Source organism: Lepidothrix coronata, unplaced genomic scaffold, assembly GCF_001604755.1.
Source record: "Lepidothrix coronata isolate B3197 unplaced genomic scaffold, Lepidothrix_coronata-1.0 Scaffold119, whole genome shotgun sequence".
NCBI classification, from domain to species: domain Eukaryota; kingdom Metazoa; phylum Chordata; class Aves; order Passeriformes; family Pipridae; genus Lepidothrix; species Lepidothrix coronata.
This window is the reverse complement of record NW_016690299.1, coordinates 1,070,899-1,085,001: the sequence shown is the minus strand read 5'-3', so window position 1 is coordinate 1,085,001 and position 14,103 is coordinate 1,070,899. Positions and strand designations below refer to the sequence as shown.

The window sequence follows — 14,103 nt, the reverse complement described above, 5'->3', positions numbered from 1 at the left end:
GTGATTGTGCTTGCTGTGTTGTTTTAATAAATTGTTATTCTGACTTGTGGTCTCTCCTTTGAGTTGAGTTCATTTCCCCTGCTAGTTGACTCTTAAACCAGCACACCATGATTTCTTCACACCCTTTACATCTTCTCTATTAAAAATAGAGGACAAAGACACATCCAGGAGAAATAAGATCCGAAACAGGCTGGTGGATGGTCTCCTTGGAAAACAGAGGGTCCTCTGCCCTGAATTATGGATCAAATGGGCAGGATTCCCAAAGTAGGAATGTGCTGCCAGGAAAGGAGACTGCAAGAGAGCTGGAGAGGGACTGGGGACAAGGGATGGAGGAACAGGACACAGGGAATGGCTTCCCACTGCCAGAGGGCAGGGAGAGATGGGAGATTGGGAAGGAATTCCTGGCTGGGAGGGTGGTGAGGCCCTGGCCCAGGTTGCCCAGAGAAGCTGTGGCTGCCCCTGGATCCCTGGAAGTGTCCAAGGCCAGGTTGGAGCAACCTGGGCTGGTGAAAGGTGTCCCTGCCCATGGAAAAGAGTTGGGATAACGTGAGCTTTAAGGTCCCTTCCAACCCAAACCATTCCATGATCCCAGGACTCCATGGTTCTATGACCAGCTCACTCACTCCTACAGATAACAACTGTGATTACTCCAAAGGCTTCACCTTCACCCAAACTCTGGGGAAGGGTTGGAATGCTGGACAATGAGTAAAAATCCAGAGTAATGTCTGGATTGTGAAAATCCCGTGGAATTTTTCTTCCCATCAAAAGGGGGAGGGATAAAATCTGAAAGGATCTAATAGAGCTGTACAAAAGGACAGTGTTGGGCCATTAAAATACAAATTACTGCTAAAGCCCAAGGAAAAAGGGATAAAGACAGGTATCCTGGAAGTAGTTCTAATCAGCAATATCTCATTAAAACTCCTGTGTAAGGTTTCAATGGGCATTATGAACGATTTTAATTTAGTCTGGTGCTCAGGAGCTTTCATCAGGGTTTCCTTGTGCACAGGAAGATCTCTGGATGTGCTACATTCACTCAGTACAGAGAAAACAAGGCTGTTAAATAATTCTGATTACTCAGATTAGCTCAGGCTAATGGGGCTTTTGTATCCTTCCATCTAAATAGGATCAGTGCAGGGAGGGGGAGCAGGGACACACCTGATGCCTGGTTAAAAAGTGGGGCTCAGACAGGAATTCCTGGGATGACAGGCCCTGATCCCGGGATCAGGACACTCCAAGGACGGGGTGGGGGAGGTGGGAGGGGTGACAAAAGAACAGCCCTGATGAGGGTGTTTTGAAGTGGAAGTGCCAGAAATCTTTAAAAAAATCTCATTTTCTCCTCTCGTCGGCACTAATTTTACACACCTTCATCTTTCCTGAGCTGCACTCGTTTTCTGAACAAACTCCTGCTGTGTTTCAGCATTTCAATCTATTAAGTCAAGGCTCAAAGCTGTTGGCACGTTTATGTTCCCGTGAGTTAGGCTGGAGTTGGCACTTCAGGAAGAGAAGGGACCAGCAGGAGCTGAGCTGGGAGCACCAAACTCACCCCAAAACCAGGCCCGGGGTACCCCAAACACAGCACCCAAAATTAGCCTTTGCCTTTGATCTCTTTGAGCCTCCATTTCATGGGCAAAGGAGAAAAACGTTTGTTTTCTCACCTCAGAGTTTGTTCCAAAAACACATCCCTGGGTCACTTCCCAGGGCTCGAGCCCTTCCACCCCCAGGAAATTGGGACTTGTTTTCCATCTCGAGTCTGAATTCTGCCCAGCAGGTGAGCACTGAATGCCCTGGGCTGTGCAAACAGCAGGAATTAAACCAGAACAGGGAGTTTGGAACCTTTCCAGAAGGGGTAGGAACTCAGGGGACGAGGGTGTCGTGAGGTCACCCAGGGAGAAAACGAGAAGGGACAAAGCCCAGGAAGAATTTCATGTGGTTACTGCCACAAAAGACTTAAAAAGGTTTATATAAATATATCAGCAACAAAAGGAGGGAGAATCTCCATGGGGGGGAACATAACAGATGAGGAAAAGGTTGAGGGACTCAATGGCTTGTTTTCTACTCATGGTAAGAAGGACATGGAGGAGATGGGAAGGGAAGGGAGCTGGGAAGAGGCTGGAGCAGCAGGAGGGGCTGAGGGAGCTGGGGGGGCTCAGCCTGGAGAAAAGGAGGCTCAGGGGGGACCTTCTGGCTCTGCAACCCCCTGACAGGAGGGGGGAGCCGGGGGGGGTCGGGCTCTGCTGCCAGGGAACAAGGGACAGGAGGAGAGGGAACGGCCTCCAGCTGTGCCAGGGGAGGCTCAGGTGGGACAGGAGGAGGAATTTCTGCCTGGAAAGGGTGGTGAGGCCTTGGCAGGGGCTGCCCAGGGAGGTTTGGAGTGCCCAGCCCTGAAGGATTTCCAAGCCCTGTGGATGTGGCACTTGGGGACAGGGGTCAGTGGTGGCCTTGGCAGTGCTGGGGGATGGTTGGACTTGAACTTAAAGGTCTTTTCTAACCCCAATGATTCTGTGCTGGGTGAGCTCTGCTGCCTCTGTTCCCTCACAGGTCCCTCAGTGGAGAAAAAAGGGACAATGTCCCTAAACATTGTCCCTCAGGAGGAACAGATAAAACCCCCTGATCTGCCCCTTGTTTCCTGGGGGACTGTCCCTGTGACCTCCACCGGCAGCTTTGAAACCAGCTCTGGGTGTTCTGCAACCAGAGACTCCCTGGAACCTCCTCTGGCCTTTGCCAAAAACGACAATTCCTTGATTTTCCATCACTGACAAGGAGCTCGATCCAGTTATCCTGCTCTGAGCCCCAGTCCCTGCACAGCCACTGCTCCCTTTCCATGAGGAACAGAACTCCTGGGCTCCAGCAGGGACGGTTCAAGCTGCTCCTCCACAAAAACCCTGGCACGGGAAGCGTTGGGAGCTCCCGGTCCCATCGATTTTCCCGAGTGCCTTGAAACAACAATTAACCTTTCTAACTGGGCATCTCCCTCCCAGATGCATCTTTTCCAAGTTTGCTTTGAAAAATTAATGAATCGATGGGATTTTAACATCTATTGACCCATTTAAAATGTCAGGGCTGTGGGAGGAAGGAGCACTGAGGAGATGCAAATCTTGTTGTGGACACTGGACTCTCAACCCTCGGCTTTGGGCCCTGACTTTTTTTAAGATTTATCCCCTTTAATTCTCTTTAGTGAACACAGCAGCTGAAATAAGCACTTATAACACCTTGGAAAACGTCCTGGTTTTTATTCAGGGAATTGTGTGCTTCTGAAATGTGCATTTCCAGAGACAAAAATCTGTCTCACGCAGCATTTCTGCTTTAAACAGGGCTCAGCACTTTGCTTTCATTCAGAGGGATGAGTGCAGCTACTCAGGCTGAGCTCCACAAGCCCCTCACAAACTCCAGGATTCAACCCTTACTGAGATCTGCATCTTGAACCAGCTGTTTTATTCCCCAAGGATTTACTGACAGCCTTCCAGAGATTTTTTGCAACCTTTTCTTTAATGTCTACGAGCCAACAGACACTTTACAATGAGAAGATAAAGCACCACTCACCCCAAAATCTCTGTGGTGTCTGAGCACACCAGAAAGAAAGGGACCAACCCAGGAAATTCAGGCCTGTTTTAACTGTTTGGGGGTTTTTCCCTCCCTAACATCTACAGGAATCTCCTTTGCTGAGGCTGCCAAAGAGCTGCTAATTAACTCCTAATTGCTGATTAACACGGGGAAGCAGTGGTTGGGTTTGTAACCACCTGGACAGAATGGCACAGCCAAAACACCCGGATTACTGAGGACAGAAGCAGCCACCCGTGCAGATTTGATGCTTTTCAGGCTTCAAATCAGTGTTGCCTTCAGAGGCAGTTTGTTTAATTGGAAGTACAGACTGAAATTCTCAATAAAACCCAGAGCTCTCAGAGTCTCAGGACTATTCAACAGCATTTCTTCCTGGTTAAAGTTGGCAAAGCCAAGACAAAAAGGAAAAAAACGTCCCCAAACTGCTCTCTTGTGAGGAACATCATCCACATAAGTAGCGCTGAAATCATCAATTCGTGGATCTGGAGCTTTTGAAGTGAAATTTAAAAAAATGAATAACCAGGAGCCGCTCAAACTCCCAATAAGCTGGTCCACAAGTTCAGGAAAAACAACTTCCAAGAGGATTTAGGGGTGTGAAGAGCCTCGGTCCTGCTCTCTATTCAGGAAAAACAACTTCCAAGAGGATTTAGGGGTGTGAAGAGCCTCAGTCCTGCTCTCCTGCTCCGTGGGACTCCACATCTTCTCCCCTGGAAAGATTTCCTCTGCTCTCTGCACGTTCCATCTTTCCCTGCCCTGCTCTGTCCCCCTCCCCAGGGACACAGGCCTGCTGGCCTGGGGAGCCCTGCTGAGAGGGAATCACAGAATTCCAGAATGCTTTGGGTTGGCAGGACCTTAAATCCCACCTCATTCTCCCCCTGCCACGGGCAGGGACACCTTCCTGGGCACGAGTTCCCAAAGAAACCACTGCCTGCCTTAAAAACGAAAACCTTTGGCTTCAGGATGGGGATAAAAAGTCTTGTGTGCATCTTAATAACAGACTAAAGTGACTTATAATTAGCTCCCACTAAGCACTGCTGAAGGAAGAATATTAAAGACTGAATTTTAAATGAATTAAGGCGATGGGAATGATCTGCATTTCCTTGTCCTATAGATTACTTTGCTGACTACTTTTTTTTTTTTCTTTTCCTGGAGGGCCTTTTAATTATGCACAGAAATCTCATCAACCACAGAGGAAGAAGGTCAGAACAATTAGTATAAAACAAACACTTCAGCATAATGCACCATAATGATTATTTTTGCAACAATCAGTTAGGAAGCTCCGGGAACGTTTGATGCATTTTAAACTCGATCATTATCAGATTTTTTCCGAATAATCATCACAACAATTCGGCAAATCACCAAGTTGAGCTTTGAAATCGCTGCTGCTGGGGCGTTAAATGTGCTCCACGCTGCACTCACTGAAGGAACAAGCCCCACTTGGAAAGGAAACACAGGAAGGGAATTTGTGCTGAAGGATGGATTCAGTTGCTCGTGCTGCCACTCTCCAAACTTTATGAGCCGCCTCAAAACATTCTTATTTTCGTGGGTTTGTTCATTTTAGGGCTGTTCACATAAACCTGGAGTGGCAAAGTTCTCATCATGGAATCGTGGAATGGTTTGGGTTGGGAGGGACCTTAAAAACCATCTTATTCCAAACCCTGCCATGGGCAGGGACACCTTCCACCAGCCCAGGTTGCTCCAACCTTGGACACTTCCAGGGATCCAGGGGCAGCCACAGCTCCTCTGGGCCAGCTGATATGTGTAGGGATAAATTATGTGTATGGATAAAAGCAACCAGAAAGGGAATTAATGCCCCTGTTTCCTGGAGAGCCACCCCAGCAGCAACGTCTGTAAAAGCAAACCCTGTGCTCGCTGGGAGGGGAATTTTATAGACCAGCTCACCAGGATAACACCTGGATCATGTTATTTCCTTCTATTCTTGGTATGTTTTTTGTCTCCAGCTCTGTCCTGGTTTCATTCTCTCTCTCACTTGTTCTGTTTGAAGCACAGAGAGGAGCTGCTGCAAGGCGAGCAGAGGACCCCCCACCCACCACCCTGAGCGTTCAATCCAGGCTTGGGCCACTTCACCTCAGCCAACAGAACAAGTACATTTGTTTTGCAGTCCTTTCCAGCTCTGTAGCCAAGGATACAACGATATCCTCCGTGCCAGAAGATGGATCTGTTCAGAAGAACTGCTCCCCACTGGCATTTACTCCATCAAACCTGCCACGGAGGCAGCAGCTGTCCAATAACTTCTTACTTAAAGTAAAGGCATTATTTATAAAATCCAGCTTGGCAACAAAAGCCATAAATCTTCCTGAAAGGCAGCTGGAGTGGCAGTGAATGCTGCTTGTTTTTTGGCTGAGGGGTGTCAGGAGGGAGGGCTCTGCAGTGGTCAGGCACTGGGATGTTCTCTCGGGATTGAGGTGACATGGACAACAAGGGGGAGGCAAAGTTCCAGGATTTCCATGGATCAGCAGAAAGAGCTGGCACAGGGAGGACATGGAGCTGCTGGGGGGAGAACAGAGGAGGCACCAAGATGAGCAGAGGGATGGAGCAGCTCTGCTGGGACGAAAGGGGAGAGAATTGGGATTGTTCAGCCTGGAGGAGAGAAGGATCCAGGGAGAGCTGAGAGCCCCTTCCAGGGCCTAAAGGGGCTCCAGGAGAGCTGGAGAGGGACTGGGGACAAGGCATGGAGGGACAGCACACAGGGAATGGCTTCAAAGTGGTTTAGATGGGACCTTGGGAAGGAATTCCTGGCTAGGAGGGTGGGGAGGCCCTGGCCCAGGTTGCCCAGAGAAGCTGTGGCTGCCCCTGGATCCCTGGAAGTGTCCAAGGCCAGGTTGGAGCAACCTGGGCTAGTGGAAGGTGTCCCTGCCCACGGAAAAGAGTTGGGATAAGCTGAGCTTTAAGGCCCCTTCTTCCATCCCAAACCATTCCATGATCCCATGAAATGTGGTGCTGAAGTTCCCAGCAGAGCTGGGAAGGTTGTCCCCAACCTCCAAGCAGCACCTCCCTCACACAGGTTTCCTGTCCAAGCCCAACCAGCCTTGTCCCACCAATTCCACCCCAGAAGCAGGTGTATCTTCTCAAATTTCTCTCCTGCTGAATGAACAACCACCCTCACCTCTGAGCTGTGCCCAGCACCAGGTAGTAAACACAGAGTAGTTACACAGAGCAGAGCTACAACCCTTCCCTCACTCCCTGACCCCTGTGTGAACGTGAGAACACTCCCTGCTCACTCCCTGCTCTCTTTTCAAGCACAGACTGGCAGCCAAGAAGAGGTTTTGTGGCAAATATATTCCACAGACAACATTTAACCCTCTTGCTCCCATGGGTGACACCACAGTCAAGATTTTTCCACAAAAACCATGGGTTTTTTTGAGGCAGGATTTCTCCACACCAGCAATAATTAATTGAGATACTTTCATTCTTAAGCAGCTCAGAAAAGCACTGGCAGCAGAATTTATCCCAGATTTATCTTGCTAAGCAGAGCTGATTGTGCTTTCAACAGACTTATCAAAGCAGATTCAAGGAATCTCTATTATATTTGGAGCAGAGTGGCAGAAAGTGTCTCACAGAAAGTCTACCTTGAAAACTAATTAAATAGGCTCAGACAGGAGCACTTTCATGTGGGCTGGAAACTAATTGAAAGGCAAAATGCAAAAGGTAATGATGAATATTAATGTGCTGACTGGGTGGCAATATCTAATGGGGGGGATTTTTATCTGCTGGGGACAGGGGGATGTTACAGAGGGACATTAAACCCCACATGATCCCATCAGGAAAAAATCAGCTTTATACCCACACAGGCTTGGGAGGAAACACCTTCAGCAGAAGTGGGAACTGGTGAAGTGAGCAGGGGCTCAGGGACATCATTCCTTCACCTTTTCTTTCAGTGGATCCACTTGATTATCCATCTTATAAATTATCTATATATATATAAATACCTGCTGTTCAGGATAGAAGCTACAGCCAACTGTTTTCCCAAAGAAAAACACAAGACTGAAACCATTTATGTCTCACTCCAGTGGGGTTTTTACCATTCAACTCCTCATTATCACATAACTGAGTTTCCATTGAATAAATTCCAGGACACTTAAAAATTATGGGATAAGGAGCAGTTCAATTTTACTATTTTGCATAAAAAGCTCAGAGGTTATTGCACACTTGAGCGTAGAAACCATCAGCAACAACTGCAAGAGGCTTGAAATCTCATTTTGGGAGATGTGGGAACTCCACCTGCCCTGGAGGAGGAGGGGATTGCTCAGGGGGGGTCACAGGTAAGGCGAGTCTCAGGTAACAATTCATTTCCTACGCAGAAAGTGGCAATAAACTGTAATTTTAGGCTCGGTTTTAGGGCAGCACAGGAGCCCCAGGGTTGGGCTCAGCAGCCCATCATTGTGGTGTCGTAGTGGGCACCTTCTCTGGGGGGATGTTTGGGCTGGGCACACAAAGGAGCAAAACCTTCTCCACCTACAAACTGCCTGGGATTAACTGAGCTGGGCTTAAACTACTTTAATAAAACAGCTGGACGAGGGTTGATCTAAAAGTCCCCACTCGGGTGAGCTCGGGCTGAAAGGTTGTTTCTCTTACTTCAAACACTGGTGGAATTATTAAACTACTCTCAAATTTGCTCTGCCCTGAGAGGAGCAAATTCTGGGATGGGACAAGAAACACCATGGCCAGAAATCATGGAACAATTTGGGTTGGAAGGGACTTTAAAGATCATCCAGTGCCACCCCTGCCATGGGCAGGGACACCTTCCACCAGCCCAGGTTGCTCCAACCTGGCCTTGGACACTTCCAGGGATCCAGGGGCAGCCACAGCTTCTCTGGGAATTTCTTCCCAGCCTCTCCTCACCCTCCCAGCCAGGAACTCCTTCCCAATATCCCATCTAAACCTACTTTCCCAGCTTAAAGCATTCCCGTTGCTCCACCACTACAGGAAGGAGCCAGCCCAGACAGTCGTGTTCACACTGGAATTGCTCCAGTGAATTTGGAAAGCACTTTAGGTAATAATTAAAGATCACATCCATCTCTCTGGCAGAAGATGAGGGAAATAAAACAGGGCCACAAGACTCATCAGTTCTCCAAAAACTGCTGAGACTTTCCTTTGAGTTGAGAGTCATAAAGGAAAAACATTCAGGACTTGAGAAACCTGTAATCAAAATTTTGCATCTTTGGGTTCTGCTGGTACTGCTGTGGCTGAAAAATAGGGGTTTATTCCAGTGGTGGGAATCACACTCAGTGATCCCTTATTCATGGTGAAAAACCTAAGGTGGCCCCCAAACATAGCAGGGCAGGCAGTGGGTGGAAGCTTGGAAACAATTTTCTAGAGCTGCCTAAAACCAAGGATGTTATTTCGTAGTTAAAAAAGAAAAAAAGCAAAATAAAAAAAGGATTTGAGAATTAACACTTGGCTTTCCTGAGCTCAAAGATAACCCAGGTCTCCTGGACAAGGCCCTCAGCTGAGAGGAGGAAATGCAGCAGCACATTCCCTGAATCTGCTGGGAAAAAGCCTGTGCTGTTTGAAGGAAAGGGAATCACCGGCTGAATCCATTCCCTCCCGACTTCTAAACGTGGAAATCCCTCCTCACACATTCCCATCAAAGATCTGGCTCCTGAGCTGGCACAGCAAACCCCCCCTGGATGCTCTTGCAAGGAGCAGACTTTGTTCTTGCTCTGCTCAAAGGGTTTCTCCCCCCCCCATCCTGCTGGGCAAAAAGAGCGTTTTTCGCTCTCACCCCAGGAAAGGAATCGTCCAGTTTGTTCTTCCACGGGAAGGAAAAGGAGAAGGAATACTGGACTGCAAAGGGAAGTTGTTCAGCACCTCAAGGTCCCATCTCAGAGCATCCAAACCACTGTCTCTGCCCAGGGGATGGATCTGGGACCAAAGGGAAAGAGGTCCAGGGGAACAGGGGCTGTTTGAGCCTCGCCCAGCAGGGAGGTGGCAGAGCCACGAGGAGCCAAAACACTGATTGACTGTGGGGTTGTGAGCCTTGAAGCCACTGAATCCCAGGATCCCTGAGGCTGGAAAAGCCCTCCCAGCCCATGGATCCCCCCTGTGCCCGATGCCCACCTTGTCCCCCAGCCCAGAGCACTGAGTGCCACGGTCAGGCCTTCCTGGGACACCTCCAGGGCTGGGCACTCCAAACCTCCCTGGGCAGCCCCTGCCAAGGCCTCACCACCCTTTCCAGGAGGAAATTCCTCCTGATGTCCCACCTGAGCCTCCCCTGGCACAGCCTGAAGGGATGGAACAACACCTTGACCTCAGAACGGGAGATGAGAGGGGAAAAATCGGGAACTATAAATTTTCTTTTCCTGTTTTTATAACACGTCAATATTACACCTGCAGCTGATCATGAGATTCTGCTGTAACCAAATGCATTTTGAGTGTAAATACACCTGAAACTGGATGTTTACATCTCTGCCACGGGCTCTAGAAGGTAAAAAGGGCTGAGCTTGGCAGGTGCCCACGTCTAATTTCCCATTTGCTGGAAGGCAAAAGCCTTCCCGGAGCGTGTTCCCAACTGTCTGCTGCTTGATCCACTCCTAATTGACCCAGGGAAAATCATCAAACAAATCTCCACTTATCTCAGGCTGGAAGCTCAGAGTGTGCAGGTAAATGAAGATGGAAAACAAGTCAAGGGAAACCCAAATTAACATCACTCTTCTAAGAAGGTTGGGCATGAATATGGATGATGCATTAGGGGAGTGACTGATGGATGACCCAGAACTCATCAGAGTAATGGCTTTCCTTGAGTAATGGAAGTTCCTCTTTCAAAATGAAACATGAGAGTCACTTAAATGCCTTTCAGACACACCCCCCCAAAAAAAACCTCTTGGCTCTTTCATTTAAGCACTGTTTTCTTTAGAATTTCTGTAGAATTTCTTTAGAATTTCTGTAGAATTTCTTAAGAGTTTCTGTAGAATTTCTTAAGAGTTTCTGTAGAATTTCTTAAGTGTTTCTGTAGAATTTCTGTAGAATTTCTGTAGAATTTCTGTAGAATTTCTGTAGAATTTCTGTAGAATTTCTGTAGAATTTCTGTAGAATTTCTGTAGAATGTCAAAAGGAAAAATAAATCTTCCTGCTTTCAACGTGGTGACCCTTTAATCAAAATAAATACTTCAAATTTCTGTCCCTGTGAATCCCTTGGCTTTGCTGTCCTTGCTTTGTCAGTGGTCAGCAGGTATTTCCTCAGGGGGGAGGAAGGGTCCTGCTGCACCTGAACATGGAGAGGTTGGAGATAAGGCAGGTTCCACTCCCGAGGGCAGAGGTGGAAAACAGGCTCAGCCAAAGGAGCTGGGATATTGGAAAACCCAGTTACTGCTCTGGGGGACATTGCTCTGCTTAGCCAGATGTTCTGGGAGCTTGTGGGCTCACAAAGGATGAAGGAATAATGGGATTGAGCCCTGCAGCCAGCTCGGGGTCCCAAAATAGCACAGAAGTGGAGCTGCTGGAGGAGTCCAGAGGAGGCCACAGAGATGCTCCAAGGGTGGAGCCAGGCTGGGAGAGCTGGGGGGGTTCCCCTGGAGGGGAGAGCTGAGAGCCCCTGGCAGGGCCTAAAGGGGCTCCAGGAGAGCTGGAGAGGGACTGGGGACAAGGCATGGAGGGACAGGACACAGGGAATGGCTTCCCACTGCCAGAGTTAGATGGGATATTGGGAAGGAATTCCCGGCTGGGAGGGTGGGGAGGCCCTGGAATAGAATTCCCAGAGGAGCTGTGGCTGCCTCTGGATCCCTGCAAGTGTCCAAGGCCAGGTTGGAGCAACCTGGGCCACTGGAAGGTGTCCCTGCCCATGGCAGGGGTGGGACTGGATGGGCTTTGAGGTCCCTTCCAACCCAAACCATTCTGGGATTCCATGATTATCCCTGCTGAAGTGTCTCCTGCCTTTTCCATGCTCCTCTCCCAACCTTCTCCTGAATCCTTTGGTCTAAACTCTTCAAAATCAGGCTGGAAGGCACAAAAAAGGCTCCATGTTGTTGTCACTCCTCATGAAGTAAAATTGCCGTTGTGAAGGGAACTTTGCCAAAGAATTCACCAAAAAGGAAGGGAAATGGCATCTGAGGTCACTTTTTCTGCTCAGGTTTCAAAAGCAGGCCCACAAAATCAACCCCATCAGGGTTTATGTTTCATTGTATTGCATTTGCTGTTTGATGGTCTGGTAACACTTTAATAGTCTTCGATGAGCATTTAATTTAGATTTAATAGGGCAGCTTCTCTGTTGTAATTAAATATCAATTGATTGTTCAAAGAGCACTTGCTAGATTTAATATCTAAGAGATAAACCTGGTTGGCTGTGTAATTAACTCCAAACACAACAATAAAAGCGCAATTAAATTTCTAGAACACAGAAACTTGTAAAAAAGTTTATCAACTCGGTGGACATGAGGGGAATTAAAGGAAAATGATGTTAAAATTGGGCTCTAGCAGTGATCCTGAGAGCTAATTAATTAGTTTGGTTAACTATTGATGATTTTGACCTTTGATGTAGAGACTCCTTTGAGGTGGAAATCAAACAATGAAAGTGGTTGTTCCCACTAGGATTGGGATCAAGGGAGAGTTTTCTTCAAACAGGTATAGGAAAAATGTCAGGCATCTAATGGAATTTTAATGCTTTTTTCCTGCATTAATAGTTACTGTTTATCCTATCTGCACTTAAATATTCAGCCTTTTCAATATTTAACTTTAGAAATAGGTAATTAATTCCCACTCTGCTTTTCTTTTATTTGCCTTTGTCGTTTTTCCTGCAGATTTTTTTTTCCACAGGGTGACTTAAAGGTGGAGCACCCACAAAAATCAGCCCTTGCCAAGGCCTGACCACCCTTTCCATGAAAAAATTCCTCCTGAAAACATCCTATAACCACTCAACCCACACAAAGGCAGAGCTTTTTTGTCCTAAATCGCTTTTTAGGATCAACTGTGCAATGTAAATCTGGATTGAAGCCAGGCACTTCCCCGGCACTACTTCCAGTTAGATTGGATTTTTAGGCTGTGCTTGGATATCTCATTTCTCCCCCAAATTAGCCCCGACCTCCTGGAACTCCCGGGCTCCAATTTCCCACTATGCAAATCTCACCAAAAGCAGCAAAAGCTTAAAGGCTTTGCAGCCGAGCACCAGAGGGATCCAGCCCTCCGGAGAATTAATGGGAAAACCTCCCGTTGACTTTTCCAGGCATTAAGAGCAGACCCCGGGCTGACTTTCTAATCCACAGAGGGGAAAATAATTGAGATTTCCAGCAAATTGGCTCGGTGGTGTTTGAACACTCTCCGTGTTTCTGCTGGGAAACACCCGGCGTGGGTTTTTATCCCAAAGATAAAACTGCTTCCATAAAAATACACCTGGTTAAAATGCTTCTTGGAGAAGGTCCCATCCCTGAAAGATGCATTTGCTGAGGATATTTCAGCCCAGATTTTCTCGTTTGCCATCACCCCGTTGCCACCAGAGTGGTAATTGCTCACATCATCCCTTTCTAAGCAGGCAGGAACTTTTCCTCCTCTTCCCTTTCCTCCTGCCAAAATCCTTCCCACTCCTTCTTTAGGAGCTGTTTTTCTTCCCCCTCAACCTTTTATTCCAGCAAGGAAATAATTAAAGCCCAAACATTTCCAGCATTGGCACGACAGGAAGGATATAAAGCAACAACTGAGCATCCAGAGAGTAAAACAATTCAGGTTTTTGTGTGACTCACCCAGAGCTCCTTTTTCCCAGGAACCAACCACAGTCATCCCTCTCTTCCTGCAATTCCAGCTCAGCTGTGGGGAAACTTTAATGGCTGGAGCTGTGTCAGGGGAGGGTCAGGCTGGAAATCAGGGAAAGGCTCTTCCCCCAGATGGTGGCTGGGTTGGACTGGATGGTCCTTGTGGGTCCATTCCAACTCAGGATATTCCATGATTCCATGATTCCATGAAAAGCAAGGTGCTGGCCCTTTCCTCCTGCAGAAAGGAAGGACACAGGAATTTTTTAAAATGCAGTAACTGGGTGTTCAACCTGAAATTTCAGCAAGAGAAGGAGATGAAAACCCTAAATTTCAGAATTCCTGCAGGAATGCAACTGCTCTGCCTTCACGGTAGATTTGTGCTCATACAGGAAATCGGTTCTGCAGCAGCTTTTGCTTATTTTATTTATCACAACTGGCATCCTAATTAGCACTAATTGCCACTTATTGGCATCCCTGCCTGTGGCAGGGGGGTTGGAACAAGATGGTCTTTAAGGTCCCTTCCAACCCAAACCAGTCTGGGATTTTACAAGAAGGAAAAACAAGGAGAACTTTTCCTGACCAGATTCCAGGAAAACCCTCTTTCCCTCCCCACCTCCCAAAAAATATCATTTCCTGCCAAAATGTGTTATTTACTCCTTTGATCACATCCTTTTCTTCACTCCAACGTGTCTCCACTGCAGCATCACCCCAAACCTGCTGCGTTCTCCCTTTCCAAAGGGATGTTCCGAAATGCACGTTCGCTCCCACAGAAAATCAGAGCTGTGCAAATCAACACCATAGAATCACAGAATCACAGAATCATAGAATCTTAGAATGAGAGAAT

General features: G+C 47.6%; 1 long non-coding RNA gene across 2 annotated transcripts in view; it reads right to left on the bottom strand.

The window, feature by feature from the left end:
- LOC108502471 overlaps positions 1-13,362 on the bottom strand; it is a 17,793-nt gene extending 4,431 nt beyond the window's left edge. For both annotated transcript variants that reach the window (XR_001876491.1, XR_001876492.1), the window contains exon 1: positions 13,251-13,362. This is a non-coding gene — a long non-coding RNA (uncharacterized LOC108502471). The remainder of the gene's footprint in view (positions 1-13,250) is intronic.
- Positions 13,363-14,103: the final 741 nt, after the last annotated feature.